Below are 13,372 nucleotides of genomic sequence, written 5' to 3' on the forward strand. Positions count from 1 at the left end.
CCACGTCTCATTTTCAGCCCTCTCTTTTTACAGAGGGAGCAGATATCCTTCTTTCTAGGTCATGTTTTCTAAATCTCATATGAATAATTACCTCCTGTGTCGTGTGGTTAACATCTGTTAATATTTCCCCAAACACCACTTGTCTCTGGCAGCAGAGCTGTGCTGACTCACGTTTAGGTTTTATCCTTTCCAACCTCTCTGTCCTCACTGTACTGCTGCCCATCCAAAACCACATGTTTTAGATCTTGCTCTTGATTGTTTCCAAAATAGGTAGGACTTTGCATACCTTTTTATTAATTAAACTTCACGATTTCAGATTTTTTTTTGAAATAATTTGGGATGTCAGTGCTGTCACTCAGAGTGCTGGTGGATCCTCCACACTGCCTGTGACCTAAGCCACTCATGAAAATATGGGACCGAGTCAAACACGTGATGTGCTCCCTCAATGTGGAAGTGAACTGTTGAAAACTGTTCTTTGAGTGGGTTTTTTGTCTGTCTAAACTCAGAAGTTGGTAAGTCTGCCTTGTTGTGAGAGAGGAATATGTTTGTTCACAATGTATCACATCTGATTGCCTGCTGTGGTAGGGAAATTATCCTGATTTAAAACCCAAGAAGACTGGGTTCACATGGTTAGTTCTCCACAAACTCATCTTGGCAGTTTCTTCTCACTTTATATTCCTGTGAGTGCTTACAATTTCATTGGTTTATCATTTGTTCCTGCAATCTTAAACTAGACTATGTAGGCTTCCTTTTTCCCCTTCCTAAAAATAACTGTTCTGTTTGACCATCTCTTACCCTCTGGGACCTCAGCCATTCCCAGACAGTGCTAAAAAGTAATTACTGGTAGTTTAAAGAGAACTTCAGCAGATACCTGAAGTATTTCAAACAGAATTTAATCCTCAGTGATTTATTCAGCTGTATCTTACTCACATAGGCTCAAGCTCTGCTCAGCTTGTGGTCCCAGCTCCTGCTTCAAATGAATTATTGTTAACTAGACAGCATTATTCTTGTTTTTATAAGTGCACTGCAGTTGTGGTCATGTTCTCCCATTGCATTTCCCTCCCTTTTTTGCTCTCCTGGTGTCTGATCCTTGTGCTGTGGGACTTTTCCTTCCAGGAAAAGGCCTAAGAATTTGTATTATGGGCACGAGAAACTAGTATATTTTTGCTAGTCTTCACCTTGGGAAAATGCAGGACAATTTTAATTGAAATGAATTGAAAGAATCTGTCCTAAAATCCCAAACTGAGAGACTGTTCAATCTTAAAAAAAAAAAAAAACAAATCCAACCAAATGAAAAATATAGAAGTGTGTTGTGTGAGGAGAAAGTCCTCAGATGTAGATTCCCCACCCCTGGAAGTGTCCAAGGCCAGGTTGGATGGGGTTTGGAACAATCTGGGCTAGTGGCAGGTGTCCCTGCCCATGGCAGAGGTGGGAACAAGATGATCTTTAAGGCCCCTTCTGACCCAAATCATTCAGTGATTCTGTGAAAAGGCAAATGTGAGGGCAAATTCCTATTGTGGATAGGGAAAAAGGCCAAAACTGTGGCATGAATTAAAGCATTGGTTAGTTTTATGTATATATATAAATGTATCTTTGTTAGCAATATTAGTTATAGACTTGGCCAGTGTGTAGCATAGTGCAGTCCTCTGTCTGTCTGAGACAGAATAGTAGAGAACATTGAAATAATAAATACATGCTAAACGTAATAAATGTATTAAAGAGGCATGGTAAACCATTATAAGATCCTCTTGAAAAATTACAGCCTACTTTTTGTTATGTTTTAGTAGTTTAATCCCTTTCCAAGTCCTGCCTCCGTAGACTTGAACATTTATGCATTTCATTCTGTTATGAGCAATATTCCCCTTTTCTGCAATGCCACCTTGCAGTCAGGTGTTTCTGTGACAGATTTAATAAGAAAGTGCCTTCAGTCCTGTACTTTGGAATAAAGAAATAATTTAAAAGCAAAAAATAACACAGGTCCCTTCAGGAAATGGAAAGAGGAATTCACTTTCTGAAAGCGACTGAGCTATTGAATTATTTTTCTAAATGCATTATTTGACAGCATAAGTAAATGCTAGAGAATATAAAGTGATTAAAAATGTAATAATTAATAGCAAAAAGGAGATAAGCAAATTTTAGGTGTACAGATTTGCATCCTGTGACAACTCGGGATATTCTGTGATTCTGTGATATCAGTTTCTTTTCTTAAGATTTAAAATATTAAGTTAATAAAACCCATGAAGATTATCAAACTAGAAATTGAAATCACCATTTTCTCTGAATGCAGTTTGTGGCAACCAGAAAGACTTTGGAAAGCAAAGTGATTGCACAGAGAGGTGTGATTTGTGACCAGAATCACCAACATTACCAGTGTTTTATCTTGAGGCAACTCAGTGTTCATGTGATGAGGAATCACCTTATTTCCTGACAGGCTGAGAACCGCTTCTGACACCCTGATCCACCCTGGATGGGGTGAACTGATGTTCCTCCAGAACAGAACAAACCGGCCCCGCGCCCTCCACCCGCTGCCGAGGCGGAGTTGGCCCATTCCCGTTCCTTCCCTGCATCCCGGGCCCTGGCAAGGTGCCAGCTCTCGTTAGATCAGCCCTTCATCTCCCTCCCCAAGCCACATATGCTCCGTGCAGAGCTGTCTCTCCCATCTCTGACAAGTGCTGGGGGAAGTGTTTGCAGAAGTTGCCGTTTGTCTGAGGGAGCTGCTCCTTTCTCCTCTGCCGTTTTCCCGCTCGTTCCGGATGCGGGGGGTGGGCCCAGATGGATTCCTGCTTTCCATGCCACACGTGTGCGCTGAGTAGACTCACAAAATTATACCCTGGCTAACCAAATCAGCCACATGTCAGCAACATAAGTCTTGAAAGTCACTGGAGCTCCAGTTTCTAAAAGCTGATGTCTCGTTACAAAACGACTCGCGCCCGAGTCTGGCCTGACAGAGACGTGACAAATGACTCGGGGATTTTCTTTAAATGCTGCTCTGCTATTGACATGTTTCCTCCAAACTCGTCCTGTCATGCCAGATCATAAATTGTTGCAGTAGAAGTTATTCCTCTGGAGCTCTAAGACTGATCGTTGTTCAGTTGTACCGGCAGGTTTTTAATCTGTTTATTTGGCTGTACCATCTTCCTTGGCTGGCTGGAAATAGGATTCCCAAGCAGGCAGATATCTCTTGGAGAGATTTCACTTTGCATATTTCCTCACTCACCACCTTTGAAAAAATCATTTTCTTCTAAACACTCGCCTGCCAAGCTTAGCATTTCCTATCCTGCCAAAACCAAAATTGCTGATCATGTCTGAATATGGCAAAAGAGGGAAAAGAGTTATTACCAGGTGGCCTAATGTGCCTTTTCCCCTCAGTGTAGTTGCTGTTCTGTCCTTGCACACAGGGCTAAGGGTAAGTACAGGAAACTGGTTATTCAGTGCCTGGAATAATTTGACTGGAATTTTTTATCGTTAACATGCAGGAAGGGCAAAGCCAGTTGACACACGAGTTCATTACAAGGGATTTATTTCCATATATACATTTAGGAAGAGTCAGCCCTTAGTGCCGTTGCCTCATTAAATTCAAGAACTTGGATACCGTTATCGCTCTCCCAGATTTAATAGGCATGTTTGTTCCAAAGGGTTGTTTTCCTATAATCTCCTCCCTTACATGCAGACACCTGACAGATGCTCAGTAGATTTCTGTGCCTGCTGGGGGCTGGAGCTTTGATAACTGGAGGAGAAGGGCTGAGGTGTGAGGATGTAGGGCTGCTGCTCCAGATTTTCCCTCTGAGCCGAGTGCTTGGAAGAGGCTGCTGTGAAACCACCAGTTTTTGTTTGCTGCTCCCTGACAGTTTGCGTTGGCCGGAGCTCCCGCGCGGCTTCTGTCGTCACTCCACAAGTCCTGCCTCCAGGAGAGGGGTGAGGAGGACACCCACTAACAAGGGGCTTGTGGTTGTATCCTCAGCGTGCCACACTGGGAGACAAAGGGGCACTGTGTGCCCTCCTAATCCTCATTTGGGAATTAATGAACGAGTGCAGGGCACAGACGTGAGGGCTATGAAACCTCCTCGCCTGGGCAAGGGGTGCTTTCCCACTGCTGCTTAATGATTTGGTTTCAGATTTGAGGGAGCCTTTGTTGCTGTGCAAACTAGTTTTGGGGAAGGGAGAGATATTTTCAACAGTGCTTCGTGCCTGTGTTAGAGAAATACATATTTTTTTCTTAATTCTTTCATGAAATCCTGCAGATTAATGAGGCTTTTTGATCATCTGTTGAGCTGCTGTGTCCCCACAGGGCGGTTGTTTTCATTAACCAACTTGGGTTTACGTTTCTACAATGCAGATTTATGTTAAAAAGTTAATAATAACCCCAGAGCACGAAATAACAGGGAAAGTAATTCTCTCCAGGTAATTAAAAATCAAGCCTTTCTTCCCAAACAAGATACTCTGTAACCTGTGAACCCCAAAGCCTGTTTTGTTTTCCTACTGCCTTGCATTCCCAATCAGTGCACTGGGCAGAGCTGGTGCATGTTGTGCCTTCCCCAGCAGGTAGGAGATAATCCTGGGTTACTCCCAGCCTATGTTAGGCCCAGGCTGGCTGAGCTGCCAGTAAATACGCTGAGATTTGCCACTCAGCTGCTCTCAAGCAGAATTTGCAATGCCCTTTTTCTCAGTGGAGGGAAAAGTTTGGGTTTCTTCCCTTTGAAATTTCCCTGCTTGCCAGCGATGGAGGGGTTTGGATAGATGGGACAAGTGTAAAGAGCCTAATTTCCTCAACAAGCTGTCCTAGAAAATAGTTGTGCTTTTTTCCCTTTACCAAGAAAAAAAAAAAGAAGTTCTCATGAAACCAGTGTGTTTCGACATTCTAACATTTATCCCCCAAATCAAGATGCACAGTTTTGGCCAAACCCCTGCTCATTACACGGGATTTTCGTTTCTCTCGAAGGGCTTCTGCTTGAATTTTTATTTGTAAGGTTGGTGGGTGAATTCCTGGGAAGTGGGGGATGCATTCAGTGTCCCCCAACACTCCTGGGGTGCTGCTGTCCTGTGCCCAGGGGTGGTGGGTGAGGATGGGACAGCCCCCACGGTGGAGGGCAATGCACCTTCCCTGGGAGGAGCTGGAGGAGGTTGGGGGCTGCTTTTGGGTGTAGAGTTTAGATAGCAGAGTATTTTTCAGTGAAACTCTGAAAGCCTAGCCTGGCATTGAATAAATGATGACTTCACCCTGGTGTTCTCAAGGTGATATTTTTTAACCCAGCATTTTGGGAAGCAGTGGCTTTACCAAAGATTTCCACGTTTTAGCCTTGTCAAGGCACTCGTGGAACACTAAACCAATGATATTCAGAAAACACTTGCAAACCTTTTTGCTTGTTACTTGATTTGCAATGAAAAACAGCTCTTGATGCCACTCATTATTAAATTTTGGCTTTAACCAGAGGGCTTGAACACAAACATTTGTCTCCCTCAGAACTGCTAATGCTTTTGACATATTTTTTGAAGTTCCCATCACGAGCTGGAACCTTTGGCCTCCTGGGGGTTGCTGGCAATGTCCTGACCTGAAACTTGATTTTTAATTCTTGTAGCAAGTATTAAAGATCAGTGAGAAAAGGTTGCTTGGTATCAGGATTAACTTGAGCTTCGGTTTCTCTTCACACTATTTTCTGTTCAAAGTCTTTCTCACACTTGCAAGACAAGTGACCTGTCATTGAGTGTTGTGGCTGATGGAAAAGTGCCCCACTGGATCCCATAGGAGTTAATAGGTCCAGATGCTGGTGATGGGAGGATGATTGTGCCATGAGGCATCAAATGAATGTGGTGCCATCATTTGGTGAGAAATACATCAAGAAAAGGATCATGTGTTAAAGGAATTGGATTTAATAGGGATTTTTTTTCTCTATGTGTGTGAAAGGGTAAGAGAGTGTTTTACTGTAGAGTGGTAGAACTGAGATTTTCAGTTAAAAAGTATATAATTAATACCACTGATTTGTCTCCTTAATGTGATTTAAGTGTCCTTTACAGATCATATATGTATATTTATATGTAGAAAGAATAAATATTGCATTCTGTCATTCTGTGTATTCAGGTATTGAGCTCTGACATGCAAAGCACAGGTTAACACAGGACTAATGAGGTTTTAATCCCTGCTCCATCACTGTGTGTACATTTAGGTGTATTGTTTTGCTATCAATCTCTTCAGGCTTCCAGGACTTGCCATCATAGCTCATTTCATTGACAAGTAGTTGAAACATAAGGAATTAGCTTAATTAGTGATTATAAATTGTTTAATTTTTGGCTGTTTCTGTGCAGGTGGTTGTCCAGTTCCCCACTGATTTGTCCAAATTAGTGACCTGGATGCATGAGATATTATTGACTTTGTTTTACAGCAAGACATGAGAGCAAATCTCTTTTCTCTCTATTTCCCTGCATTTAGATGATTCATCACATTTCTCTGACTCATTTGGGTGGTTTTTTTGTCTGTAAGTCTGCCACTTTCACCCATCTGCAACCCATTCCTCTCTGGAAAGAGGGATAAAAATACTTGCAGGCATTATCTCAACAGAGAGGCAGCAGTCTGGTGATGCAGCAAAGGCAGGTGCGGGCTGACATCCACCAGGGAACTCGGAATAACCAAAAATAATTTGCTTTTTGGGAATGTCATTGAAAAGAAAAGGTGCCACATCTCATGAACTTGTAGAGGGTCTTCTGCTGAACCCTGAGATCCCCCTGAAAGGAACCTGGTCATCTCTGTAACACAGATTTGCACCCTGGGTACATTCGGGGTGGAAAAATGAAAGTGTGGAAGTGTTTCATGTTGATCTAAGAGAAATTCTGTTAGAGGCCATCATAGCCTAGGAAATAACAGTACTTGAGGATTTTTAATTGCTTACACAGTAATTACACCAAGCTTCGTGGTACTTTCAGTAATTTGGCTTCATAAAATGTGTTGATAGGCCAACTGCCCCCATTTGAAGCTGATCTTAAGAGAAACCCTCCCAGAAAGAGCACAAAAGCAAATGAAAGGATGCTGGAAACTGCAAAAAAACCCCAACAAAACAAAAGCAACCAACCAACCAAAAAAAACCCACCAAACCAAAAAACCTCCAATAAAATAAAATAATAATTAAAAAAAAGGCATTAGAATAGCTTGAGATTGCTCTGACAGTCAGAGACAGAAATGAGCTGAGTTTAGGAACTCATGTTAAAACTATTTAAAATATCGCTTTCTCGGCTGTAATGAAAGATAGAGTTTAAATATTTCTTGGCCAAGTTCAGCTGACTTCTTTTGAAAGAGGAGCTCGTTGAAATAGGGCAGAAGGACAGACTCAGATATTTTAAGATCAGGCTTTGGAAGTACCACACTCAGGAAAATATAATGCTAAATGCTTTTCCCTTGATAAACGTGGTTCTGCTGCCATATGATCCACATTTCCAGCTCGGGGATGTATCACCCTGCAAATTGCAAAACTAAGTATGAAGAAATTCACCCTGAAAATGTGCCAGCAAAGTTCCTTAAAAGGCTCCCAGAAAAGATGACTCACTGCTTAAATGGCCACTCATTGCATCTGCAGAGCGTTTCAGGTTAAATTCCCTGCAATAGTCATGATTCCCTGGGGAAGCTGCAGCCACAACCCGTGGACCAGGTCCTGGTGAGGAGGGAGGGACATCCAGGAGAAGGACAAGGGGGCAGGAGAGGCACCAGAGCCCCCCTGAGCAGTGAGGAGGAGGAGGAGGAGGAGCACACAGGCTCCCCCCGAAGAAGGTCTGTAATTTCTGAGCTGATGAAAAGCAGGTTGGGGATGTCAGATGGCTGATTGATGTGTCACCAGAGAGGGACAGATGTCCAAGATTGTCCTGCTGTTCATGCTGAGCTGGGGTGCCTTGGTGTGTCAGACTCTGGGAAGTGTTTGTGATGTGTTCATGCCTGGGCTGTATATATGTCTGCCTCTATTTTGTACCTATATTTGTCTCTCCATCTCCTGTTGGTCTTTCTGCAGAGTTGTATCACAGAACCTTGTTTCTTGATATAAAATCAGGATTTTTTTCCCTATATAGTCAGTATTTCTGAATTCCTGTTTTAGCCCACAGGTTTTGTGGAGGTTTTGTTGTTGTTGCTGTAGTGGTTTTTTTCTTTTACGTCTCTCAACAAAACCTGCTTTCTCAGTCTCTCAGCTGTGTCTCATGTCCCCTCATAGCTCCCCAGTGAGGCAGAGCTGAAGTGACAAACCTTGAGCTGAAGCAGAGCTGAGACATCTGAGTTTATTCTCAAGTGACTGGTGCTTTTTGCTTTTCTTCACATCTAAAATAACCTTAACTGGGACAATTCCTTTTAACATTTCTGTTTCCCTGGGTCATAGAGGAATTTGATTTTTTACCAGTTGTTTGCTGGCTAAATACACCAGATTTTCCTTACAAACTGTATTTCTGATACATTTCAGTGTTGAAGAACCCAAATTCAGGTTCTCTGTAGGAATCTTTTAGCAAACACTGATTTCCTGAGCTGAAAAGCAAATTCTCTTTAGCACTGGTTAGATTTTTAAAGTATCCTACCACAACCATTTGCAACCTTGAACCTTCCAGGCTGGCATGAGCAGGAAAAGTCACCAGGGCTGTGCAGGCGCTCCCGGCTAATGAGCTCCGTGTTTGGCTGCTGTGGGATGTGCCAGGTTTTGCCTGGCAGCTTTTTTTTTTTTTTTTTTGGCTCCTTCTAAGTGGAAGCAGCTTCTTTCTGTCTTTTTAATAAATGGGGGCAGCTGAACATCAAGGCAGTGCCCTTCCAGTTTTGGAAGATTTATCAAAACTGTGCTGTAGTCTCTTGCGATTCCTTGTGGAAGAGGGATCCAAACTCTGCTGAAGTCACCAGGAATCTCTTCCTAACTTTCATGTTACCTCAGTTGTAATTCTACCTTTGGCTCTATGTGGACAGTAAGTAATTGTCAATTATCTTTTCAGACAGAGATGCTTTTAGAGATACAAGTTCCTGATTTTCATCAGGGACTGGAAGGACAGGACAAGGGGGAATGGCTTCAGATGGAGAGAGAATAGGTTTAGATGGGATATTAAGAAGAAATTCTGCCCTGTGAGGGTGGTGAGGCACTGGCACAGGGTGCCCAGAGAAGCTGTGACTGCCCCTGGATCCCTGAATTGTCCAAGGCCAGGTTGGATGGGGCTTGGAGCACCCTGGGCTAGTGGAAGATGTCCCTGCCCATGGCAGGGGGTGGGACTGGATGGGCTTTAAGGTCCCTTCCAACTCAAATCATTCTGTAATTCTGTACCAAACTGTCCTAGATCACTGTCATGAAAAGGTCAGAAAAAATGGACTTAAATAAAAGATACATATTTTATTTGTGTTAATGGGAAAATCTCATGTTAAGAAGTTCATGTGAAACAGGTGGAGAGAAGGATGGAAGGATGAGGATGGAAAGTAATTCATTGCTTAATGTTGGTTGAAACTGGAGAGGACAGAAAAATTCAACTAAAAAGAAAAGAGTGGGGTAATTTTCTCATAAGTATTAAAATGGGAATCCAGGTTGACATCCCATCCTCTAAATCCCAATTTTCTTCTTCTCCAGCATGTTCTGTGGCAGCCAGGACACACGAAGTTCTCATTTTATCAGATCTGAGGCAGAGTGACAAAATCCTTGAGCATGTTTTGGGGTGAAAATATGCTGGGGAAAATGGTCATTTCTGTCAAAGAATATTATCCATGTTGCAGTTGAGTGTCAATCCATGTTACTCATGTATGAAATTGTGTGGGAGATGGTGTAAGTTTTCTTTCTATCTGTTTTTGGGTGATTGAACAGAAGAAATGTGATTTATTTTACCGAGTTTCTGTGATGGCCTTATTTGCCCTGAGCACGGGAAAGAAGGGGAATATTCTATTTACCAGTCATAGACTCAAATTTAATTTTAAATATTGATCACTTTGCTCTGCCAAAATGTTTTGTTTCCCTGTCTGGCTCCACCCTAAATGCAGGTCTGGAGCAGGTCCGTGTGTGTCCCACAGGTGTGTGTTTGCAGAGCTGAACCAGCATTTTCCTTCACGTGCTACAGGCAGAACAGTTTTGCCTCAGGTAAATCCTTTCTCTGGGAAAACCCATCAATAACCCCTCAGGGCCGGGTTCTCCAGGTGGAACAGAGATGTTTGCTGGGAAAATTGGACTGAATTTTCGTGTCTGTGTCAGCTGAAAGAAAATTAGCCAGGAAAAACAGTTCTGTTCTGTCAGGCAGGGGGAAAAACAAACAACCTGCAGAGCAGAGAAACAGTTGGTTTCTCTCTTTTTTGTTTGTTTCTTTTTTGTTATTTTTGTTGTTTCTTTTTTGTTTGTATTTTTATGTGTTTTGTTCCCTTTTTGTATCTTTCATCTTTTTTGTATCCTTTAACTTATTGCATTTCTGCATCTTTTTGTATCTTATTCTTTTTGTGTGTATTTATCTCCTTTTGCATCCTTTCTGTATACTTATGATATGCTTTTGGTATAGTTTTATATATTTTTTTGCGGTATTTTTGGTATCTTTTTGTATCTTTCAAAATCTTTTTTTAATCTCACTTGTATCTTTTTCACACCTTTTTTTTAAAGAATTTTTTATCTTTATCCTTTTTTCTTTTGTATCTTGTTTCTCTTTTGTTTCTTTTCTCTTTCTTTTCTCTTTTGTGTGTTTGGTTTTTGTTTCTTTTGTTTCCTTTTTGCTTCTGTTTGGCTTCCTTTTCTTGTTTTTGTGGTTGTTTGTTTGTTTTGTTTTGTTTTGTTGGTTTTTGTTTTGGTTTTGTTTTTTTGTGTTTGTTTTTTTTTTTGTTTGGTTTGGTTTGTTTCTTTTTTCTTTTTTTTTTTTTCCCCTTTGAATGCAAAGTCACAGGTTTTCCTAACCTGTAAGGCACACATCTGAATTCTCAATTCCTTTACTTTTCTGATTTGTACCACTCCATGTTATTTGGGGAGGTTTATTCTTCCTCCTCACCCCAAGCTGGAACTTTGCTCTGCTGGACCTTCCCAGCCCATGTGGGCACTTCTGGCTCTGCAGCAGCTCCAGAGCATCTCTACCTTATAAAATTACTTTACATTTCTTTGTGGCTCCTCTTCAGGCAGGGGAATTGCACAACTTAACATGAGTAATACTAATTATTTGGGATCTGTCACTGCACGACTGCTGATGAATAATGCAGATTATTCTGCTGCTGGATGCAGTTGTTGGGGTTTTTTGCCTTTTTCCCCTCATCACCTGCCTTGAAGTATTGTGACATTGGGTGACACAGATAAACCTGAGGTCTGTAATTAAGTTGTATTTTAATGAACCTGGAAAATATTCAGTTTTGCACATCTTCATGGTTTAAAAGTGGCTTAGTGAGTCTTCCAGCTTTCCTGTCTGCTCAGTGCTCCGCTGATGTTTCTCCATAGGAATAGCAGGATTCAGAAGGAAAAAACTTCAGAATGCCCCACACTAGCATATTTGGGGTTTCGTGTAAATTAAGGTAATTTTGTGCATTAAATCACTGTATTTTTCCCATTTATCAGTGCAAGGCTTATTGCTGATCAAACACCTCCAATGAGGAGGGAATTTCAGTGACTATGAATTTGACTTTTCTCATGGAATTCTCCTTATTTTCCATGAGCATCAATGTGATAGGGATTTTTGGCTCAAGTGCTTCCAGAGAACAAGCTTTAAGCCTCCTTATATAGGCTTTTGCAGTTGCAAAAAATGATATTTGAGGAAAGCAGTGACTGAAATCACGGATTCCTCCCCCCCTGGCTGTGCACTCTGCCCAGAATTGATGGAATATACACAGGAAAAGCTCTGTTTAGGTGGGATCTGTTCATTTTTCCCACAGTATTCCAGCAGAGCTGCTGGCTGCCTCGCTAAAGAAAAGTCCCTTATGTGTGGTGGGTGAGGAATTTCTGTATATTCAGCTCCTGTGTCTGACTTCTGAGAGCTCTGTCCATAACGTGTCCAAAGGGATCATTTTAGACTGGATTTGATCCCCTTTAGGCACAGAAACTTATGAATTTAACAGTCCAATTTTTTTCCCTCCCACCTCCTCCCTCTTTTTTTCCCCCCTGTGGCTGTTTAATATTAAAATGCTGCATCTTTTGGTAGGAAGGTCAGCAGGGAAGCTCCTGCTGCAGAGGAGGGATGGATGTTAATTATCAGCAGTGCAGGATTCCCAAGTCCCTCACAGGAGCATCCTCTTTGAAGGGACTGAAGCTCTTGGAGGGTTTTGGGCTCTCCACGGATCTGCACAGGCCCCATAAGTTGGTCCAAGTGGAAAAGATAGCCCAGATTTGCTCTGGCAGCATGGAAAGCTTCTCCTGATATTCAGAGTTTATTCCTGTAAAGGGAGGACATCCTGATATCCAGCTTTTTCCCAGCAGGAAAAACTTGAAGAAGGTTGCTCCTGCACTCCAGAAAGGTGATTTTATTCTGTCTTAGACTTGGAAATAAATCTGAATATATATATATATATATATATATATACTTTAATCCAGTTATATCAGAGTGCTTGGGATTAGGAATGGCACATTTCCAGCCATAGTTGTCTTTCTCAATTGCAGTTGGAAAGGCTGTGGAAAAGGACCAGGGAAAAAAATCGACTGTTTGGTGGTTCTTCCTGTGGAAGAGTCCTTTGAAATTTAGCAACTCAAGTTCCTGAAGTCAGGAGTAATTCAGGAGTGATGTCTGTTACAGTAAAAACCAAGCTGGTGTTTCCAGAAAATAAATGAACTCCAGATGTATTTATTAACTCTGTGGCTTGGATTCAAAGATCTTCAAATGAGAAAGAAAGTGTCCAGTTTTCCCAGCAGAAACATTTATAATGGGAAGAAATAGCTTGAAAAATTTCATTTTTTAGCCTAAGGCCAAAGAGAACAATCACATGTAGATGGATCAGATGGATTGTGTGTATAGAATGGTAGGAAAATCTGCCCTGGAGCATTAGTCAACACTGTCACATTATGATTTTTAGGTATGTAATTACAATCATGAAGTGTGAATACTGACATTGGAGGGATTTGTTATCAAATTGGACATGGGGCTTAATTTAGATTAAATTCAGAAACTTTGTGCTTGGAAATCACCCAGCACTTTATGCCTTGTAGGCAAAAAGTACAGAGGAAGAACATGAGAAGAGGGAGGGCAAATAAACCCTCTGTTTGTAGAGACAATGATACACTTATTTTTCTCTTTTAATTAACAGTAAAGGTCTAGGTATGATAATAGGAACAAATCAGCTTGATGGAAATCCACTGCAACCCAGAGGGGCACTGCACATGCAAAAAGGAAGATTAAGCTCCAACCAGTCCTGTGGAAGCTGGGTTTTGCAATTGATTATTGTGAACCTGAGCCTAAGTAGTAAGCGTGAAATATTAATTAGGCTCTTCATATATGA

The 13,372-nt window shown here is 41.6% G+C and overlaps 1 protein-coding gene across 11 annotated transcripts in view; it reads left to right on the forward strand.

Annotated features, from left to right (window-relative positions):
* CHL1 (cell adhesion molecule L1 like) overlaps positions 1-13,372 on the forward strand; it is a 137,035-nt gene that overhangs the window by 37,453 nt on the left and 86,210 nt on the right. The window contains exon 3 of one of the 11 annotated variants that reach the window (XM_027640216.1): positions 9,998-10,064. The exons of the other annotated variants lie outside the window; for them this stretch is intronic. The gene's annotated coding sequence lies outside the window, so the exon portion shown is untranslated. The remainder of the gene's footprint in view (positions 1-9,997; positions 10,065-13,372) is intronic. 11 annotated transcript variants of the gene reach the window in all.

Source organism: Corapipo altera, unplaced genomic scaffold (assembly GCF_003945725.1).
Source record: "Corapipo altera isolate COAL_440 unplaced genomic scaffold, ASM394572v1 55, whole genome shotgun sequence".
NCBI classification, from domain to species: domain Eukaryota; kingdom Metazoa; phylum Chordata; class Aves; order Passeriformes; family Pipridae; genus Corapipo; species Corapipo altera.